We start from the raw sequence: 19269 nt of genomic DNA on the forward strand, positions 1-19269 counted from the left end.
GATGGTTATGTATTGGGTGCATATGAATGGAAATATTTTTATTGTGTTTTCTTGATTCAGAGTGTGAATCGGGTTCGACGACTAGGTTAGTCCCCAATTGGGAATATTAATTCATAAAAGTTGGTACGTTATATGCTATTTATTCATCGTGAAATATAGGAACTCAATTTGACTTTCCTACTACTTGCATGACTGACTTGGTGTGGTATTCTCTTTGGAAACTATTGTTATTCTATCTATGTCCTTACTTCTTTGTTTTTTTTCTTGCTTTGATTATTTCGTTGATTGATATTTCTTTGCTTGAAACTCTTAGTAGAACCCAATGTCAAAATGCTTTTGATGAATTAAAGGGAGTCTTTACCACCAGACTCATCATACAAACTACCGATTGGAGTTTGCCATTTTAAATTGAATAGTACCTATATATACAAATTTATTACTAGTATAATTATTGTTATATTATTAAAGTTACTGTTTTGATCAAGAAAAGTTATGCTCACACGCCATAATCACTCAAACATGTCACTTCATTCATTCATGCATTCATTATCACTCCGTTAAGTTTCTCTCTCATCTCTCTACAACTCTCTCTCATTTTATATTTTTTTCCCGTAAATGACAAAAAATCATTAGTTTTTGCAATTTGTGCATTTGCGACCTAAAATCAGACACATGAAAAAACTATTCATCATGAGACACGATTTAAGTATCCATATGCTTGCAAACCTCTACAAGTCCAAGTTGGATTTGTAGCTGCTACAAAAATACTCATCAAATAGAGGACACCCACTTATGTTCAGGCATAAAGTTCTAGCCTTCTAAACGGTATGAGTAAGACTGTAAGAATTTTTTAAATTATATTTTAGACAGACTACATTAATTATATTTATGGAACAAGATTACTATGGAAGAGAGTAAGTCATATGGAGTGGGATTATTACTCCTAAGAATGTTGTTTTTCTTTGCGGTTCTTTGTTTTTTTGCGGTTGATCTTGCTTTGATTATTATCTTTTTATCACTCTTGGGAGTTAATTTTATAATGATATGAGTTAAGATGTTCAAATTTTTATATAAACCGTTTAATGTCTTCACCCAAACATACGTTCATTCATTCACTCAAGCTTAAACTTTACTTTGTCAAGTTTTTCTCTCTCTCTTTCTAACTCTCTCTCTTCTTTCTCCCCAAAAATGGCATCATACAATAAGAGTATTCTGTCGAATGTCGAAGGTTCTTGCAATTTGAGATATTGTTTATGCGTATCATCTCTTTTACTCTAGCTTTTATTGTGGAAGAAAAATAGGTTGTAAGGAATATCTTGAGTTATTCATCATGTTTGGAGATACGACAGCCTTTGGTGCACATACTCAAGCATGTCAAAAAATGTTTTAACAAACATCGAAGAGCAATATAAGAGGAAGAATTATTTACTTGAACAGAAATTGGCGGGATCAACATCAATATGGAAGACTGGAGTTGTACCAACTTCACCCAATACTCATGAAGTTGGAAGACCTTATATACTTTGCTTTATATAGGGTTATATTTTTAGACATGCCTGATGAGAGGAAAAAAGATTGGGTGTTTGAGTTTTGATATCAAGCTTATTAGTGAAGTAAAATTCCTTTAGTTGTCTGCTAAAAAACACTTTTAAAATTGATGAATAGATGCATCACACAAAACCCATGATCCACACCATGGAGGTCTTCATCTAGTATCAATTCTAGCCCCTTTTGTTGGCCACTCATGAAAGTCCATCTAAATCATACTACCATTGTCCTGATTAAGTCTAACTTATCCCATTTCATTTTCTTTTCAAAGTAGACCGCATATGAAGCCATTGCATCTTTGAACTATTCTTTAGTAGCAAATGTTGTGTCAATCTCCCAAGTGTATTCAAACATCTCTTTCCTATGAATAAAATTTGAATAATTATGTAGAACCATTGCCTCCCATTCCTCAGATATATTATTTTCACTAGGAACACTATCCAACTCTTCATCATCATTCCCATCATCACTAAGATCCCTAACATTCATGAAAATCTCTCAAATACTATTTTCAAACACAGTTTCTTCATCCTTACTGTTATAGTTAATCAACAAAGCGTGTGACTCAATTCCACTATCAATATAGTTTTCGTTTGCAAGCTCATCTTCTTCGTTACCAAATGACCCATCATCATTGTCATATAGACCACCGTTATCAGAACTAGCACTGCCCAAATGAGTATCACCATAATCACTCACTTCAGCCATTATAAAAAAAATCTTCCCTTACGTAAATGTCGACAAAAAAAAAAGAAAATCTTTAAATACATTGAAATTCCATGACAAACGACAAATAAATTGCAATATTCTAATTTTGAAAGATTAAACAACTCATATTTGTCCTGAAAGCTTGATTCTGCATCAACTACGCACGCACACGAACTTCTACTCCAAATACACACCAACCAATGATTTTTAAGCTTCCAACTTCTGATCGAAATGAAATCACGTGTCTTACGGGAGGATTGTGGCAAACAACAAGCCCTTGTCATAGATCAAAGATAGGTTGAATTTGAGGCCAAATGAGTTAGGAATTTGATTTTGTTTCTCATCAATTAACTTTAATTGCCAACTAGGAAAATAAGTGGCTATCATGCATAGGAGATCAATGCCACATGAGCACACTTAGGGATGAGACTCACCAAAAAGTTGGATCGGGATAGAATCTGATTAGTTTGTTATAGTTTGAGGACATATTCAAGAAATTTTAAAGTTTAAGGATAGAAATGAGAAGTCATTGATAGTTTTAAGGATAGAAACAAACATTATCTCCTTCCTTTTTATGTGCATCGTGTTTATGGTTCCCAATGTTCCAAAAGGACACGAAACCAATCCTTTTTTTTGATATTTTCCACCTTTATGACTCTCTCAACTTCTTCAAATCTAACACAACTAATGAACCAAATAACCTTGACCCATGAATCCATTGTCTTGAAAGGAATCAAAACAAACTATGTACAAGACTTGGTAAATTTATTAATACCTGTTTATTGTTATCCATCAATCAGTATACCAATCAATGGTTTACCGACTCTACTGGTAATAGTAAAGGTTTCATTATTTGAGTTACCAAAGTGATTGATATGATAATGGTAACCGTTACCATATCAATCACTCTTCATCGGTAAATTTATTTGGGAGCAGTCACCGCACTCTTTATCGACGTTTGACGCCATGTCAAGTGGAGATAGCATCATCAGTGTGGCGTGAAAATGATAATTAATTAATTACGTGATGTAGATTGAAAATATGTGGGATTGATATTTAGATAATATATCAAGAATTTCTGATTAAGTAGAAAAGAATGTGAGATTTAGTAAGTATTAGGTGATTCCTTGTTTGTATAGAGTATCAACAAGAAGTAGCTCGGTTGGCAATTTGACTTGATTAGGTATCTATGTGTTCAAAGTTCAATTCCAATGAAAATTTTAAAACTTAGCGGTATTTAAAAAAATGTTAGAGAGATACTAAAACGGGAAGATGTGATGTCGTTTTCTAGATTGATGGAGCATCAAGTACTCTCTCCATGTTATTAATTAACCATAAGTATAAATGAACTTATAATCACATATATATGCACATATATATGGTTAGAATACATACCACATACAAAAATTTAAAAATACAAAAATACTGGTAATGATAAGAAAAATGTACCTCAATAAATTAAGTAATTGGTTTCCTCTATGAGCATAACTAAATCTTAAATCAACTTGGTTAGGAATTCATCATTTAAGCTCAACTAAATTTTGCAATTTTTGTATAATAGATTTGAATTGAAGCTGTTGGGTGTTGTTTTGCAAATTTCGGCCACCATGTTAAGTATTACATCGGAAAAAGATGTTGGATTCTTATATTTTATAAGATCTCCTCCCTCATTATACAAACAAAGTCTTTTCCTAATCCAAATGAGTTGGGTTTTGACCCATGGGTTTTGACTCTTAATAGTTGGGTTAAGGAGGAACAAAGTTGTGCGACCCCCATATATGATCGGGAACCGGACAACCTAAAGCGAACAATATTGGTTGTGGATTTTCAACACACCATGTGTTGCAAAATGGCAACCAAGCAGCATAATGGAATCTAGAGCTAAAGCCATCATTAGTCAATGACCTCGAATATTTCTTCACCCTCATGCCATCTACTTGGATTCTGTAGATTGTCTTTGACAAGGACATATTTTTTTCATAGTCAACAATATTGTGCATATATACTTGTATCAACTTTGGGACAATAATAATATTGTACATACTTCAATACTTGTCATTGAGTCTTTGGCTCTTACCATATATGAACAAGGTTTTTAAAACCGGACCGGTCATCAAACCGGAAAAGTCTTCGGTTTACGGTTAAAGGTTCAATCGAGGTTCAAACCGGTTTTAACGTAATGAATTATTTATATATATCTATATTATATGCATATAATATATAAGAAAACTTCATAAAAATACAATAAAAAATTCAAATAAAGTATCATTTTAAACAAAGAAAATCTCATAACCTAGTGGTTAAAGCTTTTTTTAATGAACAAAAGGTCATGAGTTCAAACCATACAAATAACAAAATTCAAAAATATTTTATTAACTTTAATAAATGAACCGGACCGGTTCAAACCGGTTCAATCGAAGAACCAGTCGATTCAACCGAAAATATCCCAGTTTGTAAATTATCGATTCTGGCACCTCAACCGGACCGGACAAGTGGCCGATCAATGGTTGGACCAGTCCGATCGGTCAGTTCGGTCTGATTTTCAAAACCTTGTATATGAATACCATTATTGTTTGATTTTCAGTCACAATCATCCAAAAATAAAAGAGGTTGAGTTAACATTAATCTCACTTGGACTTATAAAAAAAAGGGTTTAATTATCCGTGGACAATTTCTCAACTGAAAAAACATTTCAATTGGGATTTTGCACCAACAAAATGTGGAAGGAAACTTTTCCAAATTAGGCGAGAGTAGTACTAGGATGGGTGACCTCCTGGGAAGTCCTTGTATTGCACCCCTCCCACATTTTTTTCCTCATTCGTCACTTCGTTCTCTCATATTCTTCTCCTTCTACAACTTGCGTATTTTTTTGTGTGTGGACATCGTGTAGTTTGCAAGCACATAGTTCTCGAAAGGACACGTGAAATAAAAACTTTCTCGAGAGAAAAAGGATAGCGAAAAGGAACACAACATGCGTGTAAGCTTGTGCTGAAGGAAAAATTTATATACATCAACATTGAGAAACAATTTCGGGTGCGATGGATGGGTGACATCCTAGGAAGTCCTTGTGTTGCACTCCTCCTACCTTTTTTTTTCTCGTTCGTCACTTCGTTATCTCATATTCTTTTCCTCCTGTAACTTAAGTATTTTTTGTATGTGTGGACATCGTGTAGTTTGCAAGCGCATAATTCTCGAAAGGACACGCGAGACAAATATTTTCTTGAGAAAAAAAGGATAGCAGAAAGGAACGCAGTGCGCGTGCAACCTTGTGCTGAAGGAAGAATTTATATACATCAACGTTGAGAAACAATTTCGGGTGTAATCATACCAGCACTAATACATCGGATCCCATCACAAAAGCCGCCCGAACAGATGTTGCAGATCTGCACTGGAAAAACCTTATAAATATATTTTATTTGTAGGGCTTTTAGTGTGACCGACTTTTGTGAGTTGTTTTGAGTTGTAAACACTGGGAGAATGTCCTTTAGAGTGAGAGAGAGAGGGATTTGGGTTAATTCTTGAGTTTAAGAACTCATCTCTCTTTGTAATCTACATCATATTAGTTGAATTCTTCGTTGTTCTTTGTCCGGGGATGTATGCAAGTTGTGCCGAACCTCGTTAAATCTAATGTCTTCTTTCTCTACTTTCTTTCTACAAGTTTTCTATATTCGATTTTGTTTCATTAAATCCCAACACGCACATGGCTACAAATTCATACTAAAACAAACTACCTAGCAATGTTATTAAAACTGACCTGGACATCGACCCGGGCAAGGGATCAAGTCACTAGTTCAACTAGTGGGTCAACGGTTTAACCGCTGGTTCAATTAATAAATAAAAAATATATTATAATTAAACTTAATGCTAAAAAAATAAAAATAAAAATAATGAAATATGATCATCCAAAAAAATAAGTATGCAATATTGACATTTAACAATGTAATAATAATATATTATATTGACATATTGATTATATTGATTTATTTTGATAAGTGATAATTAATATACATATATTGATATTATCATATTATATATTGAAAGTCCACGACAAACGACAAATAAACAAGCAATATTTTGATTTTGAAAGATTAAGGGTGTGTTTGGAAATTGATTCGATTTTTAGTTTCCAAAATCGATTTTGTGTTTAGTTTTTGAAAACAAATTTTAGAAAGAAAAAAATGTTTAAAAATTCATTTGGCTTGTGATTTTTGAAAACTGTTTCTTGAGACAGAAAACATAAAATTCATTTGGTAGATGGTTTTTGGAAAAGAAAAAATAGAAAATTCATTTGGATGTATGTTTTGTTATAACAAAACACAAAATATATATTATAATCATATAGTTATCCTTTAATAGTTAAAAAAAAGACGACATTACCATAAAGTTAAACATTAACATCGATGGTGTTTTATTCTAATTAAATAGACTAAACATTTGATGTGTTACAATGATCCAACCACATCAAATTAGTCATATAGTCACGATATCCAGACATGGCAACAACTCCTTGATTAGTTAAATTGACCATATTATTATTGCTACTTGAACTTGTCCTCGTTGAAGTTGAACAGGGATCCATCTTTGATTCCTTCCTCAAACCTTTATTTGGCAGCGGGGCTAGTCTTTTGCCACTACGCGTCTTGGGGTCCAATAAATCAGCATCGAATGGGTCATCCTCATAGTCAGGTTCTAAGTTCACGTGTACATCTGTATGCCTATATTGAGCCTCCAAATCGGTCTCCTCATCAGTATTTGGTGGACTCATAATTGAGGCATGATGTAACACTCATTTGGTTGTCCCAGTGTCAAAGACTATGCCAAGATTTCTATAATTCTCACAACCTTTTTTCTTGCATTGTTATGCAATAGGATGAGCCTGAATCTTGCAAAAAAAAAATCATAAACCTATAAACCTAGTAAACTATTAATAATAATGAAAATGTACACAAAGTTGGTGGAGAATACCTGAATGTAAGATGTCCATACATCTTCTTCAACAGTCACTGTATTAGTAAACTTTACCTTGATTTGTTTAATCTGGTAAGATCTTCCAGACTTGGTATTCAACTCAACCAAAATTGAGATCTAGATCTTGTTATGAAAGACTCCACCCATCATATTCCCCTTATTTGTTTGTTCAACCAAGATATCAACAAACAACTTCTCCATAGTAGGACTCCACAATGAAGTGTCCTCTATATTGTCATTAGTTGTCTCCATGTTTGTCTTGGTAAAGCAGAACTTTCAATTAGGTATACTCATACATAATAGTACACTCAGTAGTATATTAATCACTAAACAATTTAGAAATAGAACCAAATAGGGAACCATATCAAGCATGTTAACCACTCTCGAAAATTCAACCAAGCCAAAGAAATCATAAACTACCACCTAACAAAAATATCCAAAGAAAAAACAAATGAAACACAGATACCCATGCATTATACCAAATTATGCCTCATATTATGTGGCACCCTATAGCCGGTCTCTCCCCGACTATGAGTATAGATAAGCAGGATTCTATTTTATATCGTCGTCTAAGATATATTTATTATCTTATAAAAGCAAGACTTTCGCTAGTTTGAGTGACAATATGAATCAAAAACCTAGGTATAAAAACAAATCAATTTAGGAGCATATGAACCCTAGAAGCAACGATTAAGGAGAGAGATGTTTACCTTTGTGGGCGATCACTCTTCGAATTCGTGTTGGAGTAGAGGGCGAATCAAATAGCCAAGATTGAAAAGAAGATCGACGAGAATTGTTAAGGCGGAGAGAATCGTAGATGCCAAATTACAGAGATAAAAAAGTGAGACGTGGCTTTGACGTTGATCGGGAAGGGCAATAGGGTTAGTCGTATTTACAGATATGCCATTGATTAATGAAACTGATCTCCGTTTTTTTCATAAATTTTGGGAAGAGTTTCATGTGTTTGCACGAAACTGGCCCAAACGACTTTACATAGTTCTGGTTTTTTTTTTTGTTTTTGAAAACAAAACCTGAGTTATAATTTTACAAAATCATTCCCTAAAAAATACCTGGCAAATGAATTTTTAAATCTTTTTAATTTTTGAAAACAGAAAACAGTTTTGAAAATTGAAATCAAACATACCCTAAACAACTCATAGTTGTCTCGAAAAGCTCAATTCTGCACCAACTACATAGGCACACGAACTTGTGGTCCAAATACACACCAACCCACGATACTTAAGCTTCCAACTTCCAATCGAAACGAAATCACACCTCTTGTGGGGAGGATTGTGGCAAACAGCAAGCCCTTGTCATAGATCAAAGATAGGTTGAATTTAGGGCCAAATGAGTTAGGGATTTGATTTTGTTTCTCATCAATTAAATTTAATTTCCAACTAGGAAAATACGTGGCTCTCATGTGCTGGAGATTAGTGCCACATGAGCACACTTAGGCACGAGACTCACTAGAAAGTTGGGTCAAGATAGAATCTGATTAGTTTGTTATAGTTTGAGAACATATTCAAGAAATTTTAAAGTTTAAGGACAAAAATTATAAACCATTGATAGTTTAAGGACAGAAACAAACATTTTGTCCTTCCTTTTTATGTGCATCGTGTTTTTTGGTTCCCAATGTTCCAAAAAGACACGAAACCAACCCTCTTTTTTTTGATAATTTTCGGCCTTTGCAACTCTCTCAACTTCTTCAAACCTAACACAACTAATGAACCAAATAACCTTGACGCATGAATCCAATCTATCTTGAAAGGAATCAAAACAAACTATGTACAAGACTTGGTAAATTTATTAATTACATGTTCATCATTACCGATCAATCAATATACCAATCAATGGTTTACCGACTCTACTAGGAACAGTAATGGTTGCATTATTTGAGTTACCAAAGTGATTGGTATGATAACAGTAACCGTTACCATAAGAGGCTAAGAGCCCAAGATTTTATGACATGGCAATTTCATAGAGTCAAAGTTGTCACACATGCATATTGAGGTTAATCCAAAATGGATGAATAGTGGCGTATCTGAGTCTTCGAGGGTCCTAGGTGAACTTTAAAAATGGACCCTCTTGAGAAAAATCTAATGTCGTATATTAGTTAAAAATTTGAATCTTGTAACATTTTGAAATACAAAATCACTTATTATGTTGGTGTAATCAACTTTTTTCGTCAAATCACTTTCAATGGACAATATAATTAACTCATTTAACATTTATTGTGACTACTATAGTATTAATAGTTAAGTATTTTTTAAAAAATATGAGGCACTGGACAACCGTCCTTCTCTCTTGCCCCAGGGACGCCTCTATGGATGAAAATACAATATTTCTAAAAGTTTAAACGATGAGAATTAATTTTGTATTTCTCAAAAGTCAAAACCACGGCGACTATGAAAAGAGAATGAAAAAGAAAAAGAAAACACCTCAACTAATAAACTGACAATATTATATGAATTTGTATTATATGAGTTGCTATGCGAATTCTTAAAGGAGAAGTGCAGGCTTTGGTCGCAGAGTTCTGTTGAGTTTCAAGGAAACCTCTGCGGGAAGCAACGTTACTTTTGACTGCTCTCCTCCTGGTCCCTGCGTTCCTTGTCTTTACTCTGAGAAGGTTTTTAATTTCTTCTCCCAATTTCTTCTCTCTTTATGGATGGAATTGTTGTGTGATTCTTAAATGTCTTGAATTTGAATTACGGCAGCATATGACATTATTGTCTTGCGTGAACTCTTGCAATTCTTCAAATTTGTGCTTTCTAGGATATAAATGCAGAGTGTCAGTAGTTGTTTAATTATTATGATATTTTTGTTAGAAACACCGAGATAGGCGAAGGATTAGTAATGGAAGTGACTTGTAGCCCTATTGTTTTGAGTTCTGAATTCTGATGTGAATATTGGTGCTCGTCAGTTCAGAAAGAGGGGAGGTGGAGGGGGGGATTTCAATATAGTTTTAAGAATCTTCTTGCCTGTGACTTCAAATATAACAAACTCTACACAATGAATTTTTTTTCCCATGTGATACTGTTAGTGGGATGGTTCTTCACTTTATTAAAGTGAATCAAGAATATCAAGAAGAATTTGAACAGAATTGCTGGTTTATTATTATGAAAAACCTATGAGGAGAGCCTTGGCATGGTAGTAAAGCTATTAAACTGAATTGATGGTTTCTTATGCATAAGCGGAGCTTAAACACCAATTTGGAAGACTTGATCAGCTGAAAGCTCACTAAAATGAACAGTATTCATTCAAATCCTACTACCAGGAGTTGCTTAAGGAGAATATCACTTGGAATCTCATCTGCTTCAAGTGGATTCTGAGCAGGTATTTAGCCTGCGAACTTAAAGCGTTGAGTCAGGTAATAGCATAACTAAAAAGGAGACCCTCACTCAAGACTATTCCTTTTTTGGATGGAGAGAAATGGCAGGAATTTCAATGATACTCAAAATCCTTTTGATCTTTTTATGGAGAGATGGTTTTACACTGTAAAGGTATGGTTATCAGATTCTTGTAACAATCTTTTGGAGATAATTAACTTAAAACACACTCTAATTTGTTTTTCTCGTTGCATCTCCTTGGTGCCTGATGTGCCAAATATATACATACATTTGTGCATCCTTTACACATAAGTTCATTGCATTTTGAGTTGATTAAGAGTTAATATTGCCTAAGAAAGCTATATTTGCATATTGTAGGTGTCAAGGCAAGAAAGGGAGGAAAAGAGTGCAAAAGGAAGATTTGGAGCCCAGGACTGATTTCCGATCGATCGGACATATTCCCGATCGATCGGACCTGCCAAAACACCTAAAAATATCATCGAGACATATTGTATTTCCGATCGATCTGAATATTCCCGATCGATCGGAGTACTATTCACAGCACCGCACAGTTTCGCGGAAAAGACCCGAATTCACGTGTTTCTAAGCCAAAACGACTCCAACTTGTTTTGGAAACGACATAAGAGTTTGGAGAAGTATAAAAGGGCATAAGATAGGGTTTTGGTGGAGAGCTTGGAGGCTGGGGAGCTGGATTTCGTGCTACCTCCATTGGAGAGCTTGGAGGCCACCATTGATGCTTGGAGAAGAAGAGATTCTACAAGTGGGTTTTCTCTCTCCTTTTTTATCCTAGTTTCTATGGTTGATTTCCTTTGTTTAATGATGTGTTTTGCTTCCATGAGTGGCTAGATTTCCTACTAGGGTCTTAATGTAACCAAACCTTGAAGATTCAATAAACTTGATTTCCTTATTTCTTGATTTCTCTTTCTCTCTTGATTGTCTATGGGAGTGATTAATGCTTTTGAGTGTTTGGCCATCATTCAATTGATTTGCTGCCTAGATTGAGACCGGAAGGAGATATCTAGGGTTTGCCTCAAGCCATAGATGACATAGGGTGCATGAATCATAGGAATATAGGTTTGTGACTTATGCAATCGCTAAATGATTTCCATAGTTCGTAATGGGTTTTTGATATATTAATCCGATTGTTAGGAATAACAGGGATTTATATTGAAAATACGTTTGATGTATCTAGGAATAGAACATTGAATAGGTTGGGAAATCGATTGTCATTATTGAGAGATGAATTAGGGATTAAGGGATCAAGAGAATTGAATTGGATAGGTGAGGTGAAGTTAAGTACCCTAGTGCTTTCCATCCTTGATTTCATATTTGTGTTTCATTTGTCTTTGTTCTTTTGCTTTAGTTTAGTTTAAAAACAAAATCAATCTCGAATCCGTTTCCCCAATTTGCATAATTGTAACTTGGTTGACATTGATTTCTTTTGCCAACACATCCCTAATGGAAACGATAATTTACTCATCTTTATATTACTTGTGCGATTTGTGCGCTTGCAATTAAATCCATATCAAGTTTTTGGCGCCGTTGCCGGGGATTGAGGCAATTGTTTTTTGTGTCAAATTAGGTTTTCAATTGTGTTAATTGGTTTTTATTTTTCTGCAGAATTTTTGTTTTCTTCTTGTATGAGCTTGGGAAGACGTTCTATTAATCCGGAATTTGTGCTATTGATTGGAGATTGAAAGGACTCTTCACAATCTTAGACGGGAGCTTATTAATAATCAAATGGAAGGCATGAGAGACAATCAAGGAAGGGGGAATGTTGGTGGAGCTTTAAATGTGAATAATGGTAATGGTGGAGGTGCTAATCGAAGAAATGGTGGTGATGAAGTTGAAGGCCCTCCTAGGCAATTTGACCCTCGCTCTCTTGAGGATTGTGCTAGGCCTACTTGGGACACTAATCCTTCAAGCATCCGCTATCCTCCTATCAATGCTACTAATTTTGAGATCAAGCCGGCTATCATCAACATTATCTCCAATTCGGTTGTTTTCTATGGTCTTCCTAATGAAGAGCCCAATGTTCATCTTCGCTCTTTCTTGCATGTGTGCACTACTTTTGGGACTAACGGAGCTTCGAAGGATGCTATCTTATTGAGGTTATTCCCATTTTCTTTGAGGGACAAGGCTAAGGGATGGTTGATGTCCTTGCCTCCCAATTCTATCACCACTTGGGATGAGATGGCGGAGCAATTCTTGACGAAATTCTTTCCTCCGGGCAAGGCGGTGCAAATTAGGACGGATATCATGTCCTTTGCCCAAAAGGATATTGAATCATTTTATGAGGCTTGGGAGCGCTTTAAAGGAATTATTCGAAGTTGTCCAAATCATGGTCTTCCGGAATGGGTAGTGTACCAAGCTTTTTATAATGGGTTGAGCATGCATACTAAGGAGACTATTAATGCGGCTGCAGGAGGTTCATTCATGACCAAGAATCAAGAGGAGGCTAGGGAATTACTGGATAAAGTGGCCAAAACCACTAACTCTTGGTCTTCGGTGAGGGGGAATCCAAAGCAAGGAGGAAGTTGTAGAGATGATGAAGTTATGTCTACCTTGGCTATTATGGCAAAGAAGATTGATGCATTGACACTAAATCAAGCTCAAGGGGTACATGCTATGCAAAACACACCTTCCTACATTTCTTGTGATTATTGTTGTGGACGCCATCCTATGGGGGAGTGTCTCATTGCTTCTTCCTCTAATCCTAGTGAGCAAGTGAATGCCATTGGTGGAGGTAATTTCAATCAACCCCGCGATGATCCTTATTCCAACTTCTACTATCCGGGATTTAGGAATCACCCCAACTTCTCTTGGAGCAATACTCAAAATGTGCAAAATCCTCAACATCTAGTGCAGCCCCAAGAGAAGAAGAGGGATATTGATGAGATGTTCTCAAAGCTTGCGGGAGGTCTTGATATGCTTACAACGCATACCTCCCAATTTATGACAAGGACGGAGCAATACATGAGTAAAACCGATGCCACTCTACAAGCTCAAGCAACTTTGATGCAAAGCTATGGAACTTCCATCCGGAATCTTGAGGTACAATTGGGGCAAATAGCTAACAATTTGTCATCTAGAGAAAGAGGTACCTTGCCAAGCCAACCGGAATTGAATCCAAGAGGGAAGGATAAAGAGCAATGCATGGCAATCACTCTTCGGACTGGTAAGGTAGCTCAAAATGCTGCTGATCTTGATGCCGAAAAGGCAAAAATTTTGCAGGAAAAGGGGGAGTGCAGCAGAACCAGGGAAAATGAAAAGTGTTCAGGGGCTATTTTCGATCGATCGGACCCCATCCCGATCGATCGGCCAGCTGCAGTACATAATGAAAAATGCAGAAATGAGAAAGATATGCGGACTCGGTATGCTGTGGAATTGGATTGGCCTGATAGTTCTCTTCCTGCACCTCCAATCAAACCTTATGTGCCTCCAATTCCATTTCCTCAAAGATTGAAGTGCACTAAGAAGAATAATGATCAATTTTCTAAATTTTTGGAGGTATTCAAGAAGCTTCAAGTGAACATCCCCTTTGCCAAAGCTTTAGAGCAAATTCCTTGCTATGCCAAATTCATGAAGGAGATTTTATCCAAGAAGCGGAGATTGAAGGAGCATGAAAAGATACAATTAACCAAAGAGTGTAGTGCCATTGTGCAAAGGAAGCTCCCAATTAAGCAAGATGATCCGGGAAATTTCACAATCCCGTGTACTATAGGTAACACCTTGATTGAGAGATCTTTGTGTGATCTTGGTGCTAGCATAAATTTGATGCCATTTTCGGTTGCTAAGCAAATTGGAGTGAAAGAGATTAGTCCAACCACGGTGTCCTTGCAAATGGCGGATAGATCTATAAAGTACCCTCTTGGCATAGTGGAGGATGTATTAGTAAAGGTGGGTGAGCTCATGTTCCCGGTTGATTTTCTTATTTTGGATATGGAGGCCAACCCTACTACTCCCATAATCTTGGGAAGGCCATTCTTGAACACCGGGAGAGCTTTGATAGATGTTGAAAAAGGGAAGCTTACTTTGAGAGGTGCGGGAGGTGACCAAATCACTTTTAAAGTGTTTGGAACTAGGAGGCAAGAGGAGATCTCTCAACAATGCCTCCAAGTAGAGCATATTGACATGATCATCCCCGACACTCTTGAGAAGGAAATTCCATATATTCCGGTGGAAGTTCTTTTAGGCAAAAATTCCAAAGTTGAGCATGAAGTTCCTAAGACAGCCTCCCAAGCTGCAATTGAAGTTCAAAAGCCTCAAATTGAAGATCCCAAGGAGAAGAAAAAGAAGAGCAAGAAAAAGAAGAAGAGGAAGACCAAGAAAATGAAGAAAAATGTCTATCCTAAAGAAATGGTGGTGATGAAAGCTTATTCTCCTTGTATGGAACCTAAGCAATCAAATGTCAATCTTAAGAAGCCATCAAGGGGAGTCTACACCACAAACTTCAAGGATCCCGGTTGAATTCACAAAGGGAAGTCGGGCTGAAAACGTTAAACCAAGCGCTTTTGGGAGGCAACCCAGGTTTTATTGTTCTATCTCTATCTTTTTATTTCTATTTCCACCTATTCCATGCATTGAGGACATTGCATATTTTAAGTGTGGGGGTGGGAATTTAGGTTTCTAGTTTTTGTTAAATAATAAAATTTTTGACTTCAAATGCCTTATGTCATGTCACTCTTGAGTGTATTTGGATGAATTTTGTGATCCTTGAAGCATTGATGGATCTTGCTATGGACATTCTTTCCAATTGAGTTTTCCTATCTTGAAAATTGTTTTGTCCATTGTGCTTTTGTGAATATGGAACACTTGATTGTGGGGTATGAAATATGACTTGACTTTGGCATTTGTGGTTGTTTGAGATCAATTTGATTCTAAATAGCACAACTTGAGCAATGAAAAATGAAAAGAAAAAAATAGAAAAAAAAAAAAAAATTTGTTTATGAATAAATGGTTTCTTTCATAAGTTTTCTGCTGAGTAACCGGGCCTCTTGCCTAGCAAGCAATGAGTTTCGCGTAAAAAGGTAGGAAATGAATGTTAGAGTACCTTGGTGACTAGTTTAACCTCGTAGCCTTTTTGACTCGGGTAATTAGATCCGTTGGGGTGTCTTAACACCTAGTGCCCTAAGCCAACTGGATTGGGAGTCATTGGTCGAAAGCTCGTTACATGGGTCATGTAGAAAGCTTAAGGAGGTTGAGCATTGCACAAGTCACCTTTGAGAAGAAAAAGAAAGAAAAAAAAAATGTGAATAAGAATGAAGTTTGAATAAATGCTCATTGTATTTGCTTTTTGATTCTTATTGTTCTTGGAAGACTTCATGGTCATTGTTTATGTCACTTTGAAGCCAAATATCAAGTGAAATCCATTATGTGCATCATTTCTTGAATTTATAAGCAAAGTGGATGAGATAAGATTCTTGAAGGAATGCTTTTATTGGTTTGAATACCCTAATGTTTGGTTTGTTAGTATGGAAAGGGTTGCAATTGTGAGTTCATTTTATACTCTTGTTGATGGCGTTAAATTTGGCATTGAAGTTGTTTAGTGTTTGTGGGTATCATTCTGGTAAACCCTCAGGAGACACAACTCCTCCTACTAGGGGCACCTAGGAGTTTAAAGGCTTGTGGCACATGCTAAGTGTCATCGTGAGCCCTACGAAAGTGGCATAGATTAGTTGCTTATTTGGAGTAGGTCTTTGTTGTTTTATTTTTCATTTGAGCTTAACAGAAAATACTCTTTCCCTCCTTTATTCATTCTCAACTTGCTCGAGGACGAGCAAAGGTTAAGTGTGGGAGTGTTTGATGTGCCAAATATATACATACATTTGTGCATCCTTTACACATAAGTTCATTGCATTTTGAGTTGATTAAGAGTTAATATTGCCTAAGAAAGCTATATTTGCATATTGTAGGTGTCAAGGCAAGAAAGGGAGGAAAAGAGTGCAAAAGGAAGATTTGGAGCCCAGGACTGATTTCCGATCGATCGGACATATTCCCGATCGATCGGACCTGCCAAAACACCTAAAAATATCATCGAGACATATTGTATTTCCGATCGATCGGAATATTCCCGATCGATCGGAGTACTATTCACAGCACCGCACAGTTTCGCGGAAAAGGCCCGAATTCACGTGTTTCTAAGCCAAAACGACTCCAACTTGTTTTGGAAACGACATAAGAGTTTGGAGAAGTATAAAAGGGCATAAGATAGGGTTTTGGTGGAGAGCTTGGAGGCTGGGGAGCTGGATTTCGTGCTACCTCCATTGGAGAGCTTGGAGGCCACCATTGATGCTTGGAGAAGAAGAGATTCTACAAGTGGGTTTTCTCTCTCCTTTTTTATCCTAGTTTCTATGGTTGATTTCCTTTGTTTAATGATGTGTTTTGCTTCCATGAGTGGCTAGATTTCCTACTAGGGTCTTAATGTAACCAAACCTTGAAGATTCAATAAACTTGATTTCCTTATTTCTTGATTTCTCTTTCTCTCTTGATTGTCTATGGGAGTGATTAATGCTTTTGAGTGTTTGGCCATCATTCAATTGATTTGCTGCCTAGATTGAGACCGGAAGGAGATATCTAGGGTTTGCCTCAAGCCATAGATGACATAGGGTGCATGAATCATAGGAATATAGGTTTGTGACTTATGCAATCGCTAAATGATTTCCATAGTTCGTAATGGGTTTTTGATATATTAATCCGATTGTTAGGAATAACAGGGATTTATATTGAAAATACGTTTGATGTATCTAGGAATAGAACATTGAATAGGTTGGGAAATCGATTGTCATTATTGAGAGATGAATTAGGGATTAAGGGATCAAGAGAATTGAATTGGATAGGTGAGGTGAAGTTAAGTACCCTAGTGCTTTCCATCCTTGATTTCATATTTGTGTTTCATTTGTCTTTGTTCTTTTGCTTTAGTTTAGTTTAAAAACAAAATCAATCTCGAATCCGTTTCCCCAATTTGCATAATTGTAACTTGGTTGACATTGATTTCTTTTGCCAACACATCCCTAATGGAAACGATAATTTACTCATCTTTATATTACTTGTGCGATTTGTGCGCTTGCAATTAAATCCATATCAAGTTTTTGGCGCCGTTGCCGGGGATTGAGGCAATTGTTTTTTGTGTCAAATTAGGTTTTCAATTGTGTTAATTGGTTTTTATTTTTCTGCAGAATTTTTGTTTTCTTCTTGTATGAGCTTGGGAAGACGTTCTATTAATCCGGAATTTGTGCTATTGATTGGAGATTGAAAGGACTCTTCACAATCTTAGACGGGAGCTTATTAATAATCAAATGGAAGGCATGAGAGACAATCAAGGAAGGGGGAATGTTGGTGGAGCTTTAAATGTGAATAATGGTAATGGTGGAGGTGCTAATCGAAGAAATGGTGGTGATGAAGTTGAAGGCCCTCCTAGGCAATTTGACCCTCGCTCTCTTGAGGATTGTGCTAGGCCTACTTGGGACACTAATCCTTCAAGCATCCGCTATCCTCCTATCAATGCTACTAATTTTGAGATCAAGCCGGCTATCATCAACATTATCTCCAATTCGGTTGTTTTCTATGGTCTTCCTAATGAAGAGCCCAATGTTCATCTTCGCTCTTTCTTGCATGTGTGCACTACTTTTGGGATTAACGGAGCTTCGAAGGATGCTATCTTATTGAGGTTATTCCCATTTTCTTTGAGGGACAAGGCTAAGGGATGGTTGATGTCCTTGCCTCCCAATTCTATCACCACTTGGGATGAGATGGCGGAGCAATTCTTGACGAAATTCTTTCCTCCGGGCAAGGCGGTGCAAATTAGGACGGATATCATGTCCTTTGCCCAAAAGGATATTGAATCATTTTATGAGGCTTGGGAGCGCTTTAAAGGAATTATTCGAAGTTGTCCAAATCATGGTCTTCCGGAATGGGTAGTGTACCAAGCTTTTTATAATGGGTTGAGCATGCATACTAAGGAGACTATTAATGCGGCTGCAGGAGGTTCATTCATGACCAAGAATCAAGAGGAGGCTAGGGAATTACTGGATAAAGTGGCCAAAACCACTAACTCTTGGTCTTCGGTGAGGGGGAATCCAAAGCAAGGAGGAAGTTGTAGAGATGATGAAGTTATGTCTACCTTGGCTATTATGGCAAAGAAGATTGATGCATTGACACTAAATCAAGCTCAAGGGGTACATGCTATGCAAAACACACCTTCCTACATTTCTTGTGATTATTGTTGTGGACGCCATCCTATGGGGGAGTGTCTCATTGCTTCTTCCTCTAATCCTAGTGAGCAAGTGAATGCCATTGGTGGAGGTAATTTCAATCAACCCCGCGATGATCCTTATTCCGACTTCTACTATCCGGGATTTAGGAATCACCCCAACTTCTCTTGGAGCAATACTCAAAATGTGCAAAATCCTCAACATCTAGTGCAGCCCCAAGAGAAGAAGAGGGATATTGATGAGATGTTCTCAAAGCTTGCGGGAGGTCTTGATATGCTTACAACGCATACCTCCCAATTTATGACAAGGACGGAGCAATACATGAGTAAAACCGATGCCACTCTACAAGCTCAAGCAACTTTGATGCAAAGCTATGGAACTTCCATCCGGAATCTTGAGGTACAATTGGGGCAAATAGCTAACAATTTGTCATCTAGAGAAAGAGGTACCTTGCCAAGCCAACCGGAATTGAATCCAAGAGGGAA

The 19269-nt window shown here is 36.6% G+C and overlaps 2 non-coding genes across 2 annotated transcripts; both read right to left on the reverse strand.

Annotated features, from left to right (window-relative positions):
* Positions 1 to 12813: 12813 nt before the first annotated feature.
* LOC120001157 lies at positions 12814 to 12919 on the reverse strand. The gene has a single exon (XR_005468761.1). It is a non-coding gene; the product is annotated as a small nucleolar RNA R71 (small nucleolar RNA).
* A 5452-nt stretch (positions 12920 to 18371) lies between these two features.
* On the reverse strand, positions 18372 to 18477 carry LOC120001158. Its single transcript, XR_005468762.1, has one exon. It is a non-coding gene; the product is annotated as a small nucleolar RNA R71 (small nucleolar RNA).
* Between the last annotated feature and the right edge of the window lie 792 nt (positions 18478 to 19269).

The sequence above is a fragment of the Tripterygium wilfordii genome, chromosome 6 (assembly GCF_013401445.1).
Source record: "Tripterygium wilfordii isolate XIE 37 chromosome 6, ASM1340144v1, whole genome shotgun sequence".
Lineage (NCBI taxonomy): Eukaryota > Viridiplantae > Streptophyta > Magnoliopsida > Celastrales > Celastraceae > Tripterygium > Tripterygium wilfordii.